This window comes from Fonticula alba (genome assembly GCF_000388065.1).
Source record: "Fonticula alba strain ATCC 38817 unplaced genomic scaffold supercont2.7, whole genome shotgun sequence".
In the NCBI taxonomy this organism is placed as follows: domain Eukaryota; order Rotosphaerida; family Fonticulaceae; genus Fonticula; species Fonticula alba.
This window is the reverse complement of record NW_009242977.1, coordinates 922,672-924,011: the sequence shown is the minus strand read 5'-3', so window position 1 is coordinate 924,011 and position 1,340 is coordinate 922,672.

Below are 1,340 nucleotides of genomic sequence, written 5' to 3'. Positions count from 1 at the left end.
GGCGCACACAGGCAGCCGGGCGCTCCGCCGCCGGGCGCCACTGGGAGGCCGAGGCCGCCGGGCCGCCGGCGTCGGGCAGGGCCGAGGTCTCGCGCCACGCAGGCGTCCTCTCCGGCCGAGCGCGGCAGGGCGCGGACGCGGGCCAGGGCCGGCAGCAGCGGTCGAAGCGCGAAGGCCCAGGAAACACGGGAAGGCCAAGGCCGTGAGAGAGATCATTAGAGGAATGGCCTTGCGCCCCGGGAGAGGGGCTGGCCCACCCAACTAGGCATTCAGTGAGGACTGGGTCCCCATGGCGGCCCCAACTATCCGGGCGAGGCGACGGCCTCGGGTGAGCGGGCCGGGGGGGCGCCCGACCGGTGTCGGTGCCGAACCGGGCGCGCGCGCGCGCACCCGCGTGTCGGGCTGAGTGTTTGTGCGCAGCAGAACCCCGCCCCCCGGCCCCCCGCCGGGCCCCGGGAACGGGGCATGGGAACCGCCGGGGCCGATGGGGCCGGGCACACGAGGCACACCCGTGCATGCCGGCGCCGAGGCTCCGCCGGGCCCGTCTCATGCCCGGCACGCATCAGCCCCCCAGACGCCGGTGCATGCTCGCCCGCGAGCCCGCTGGCAGCCGGCCCGACGTGTTCTCACGAGTCCGAGTTGGTGCCCCGAGGCGCCCCCGGGAGCGTGCGTGCCGCGGCCTCCGCGCGCGCGCGCGTACCGCGACATGCGCCTCGGCTGACAGGAGCAGCATGCCACCGGGCGCGGGCCCCGGCACACAGGGGGCCACCCTTGCGGCCGGAGAGCGAGGGGCGCACCACGGCCGCCGAGCGGCAACGGCATGCGAGCGTGGATACACACGGCCAGGCATGCTTGTCGCGCCTGCCAGGCTCCCCCCCCCCCGGACGCGCCTCAGGCAGCGGCCGCTCTGGAGCCTCGGCACGCGCGCGGTCGTACCGGGAAACGGGGGTACACCCAACTCCCCGCTGCCCCCTCCTCCGGCCGCGCCGGCCGCGCCGCGTGAGAGGGACACATACTCACACGCGTCCCCGAGGGTCGGTGGTGTTCGCTCGGTGGCCGAGTGGTGGTTGTAGGTGCGGGGGGATGTTGTTTTTGTCCCGCCTCGGGGGCGGGGGCAAGGGGGGGGGGGCGAGCATACACAAAAGCATGCCAGTGTTGATATGCGCGTGCCGGTGGCAGACCCCGGCCGGGGCCTCGGGCCGTCGAGGGAGAGGCGAGGGCGAGGCGAGGGCGAGGCGAGGCGAGGGCGAGGGCGAGGCGAGGGCGAGGCGAGGGCGAGGCGAGGGCGAGGCGAGGGCGAGGCGAGGGCGAGGCGAGGGCGAGGCGAGGGCGAGGCGAGG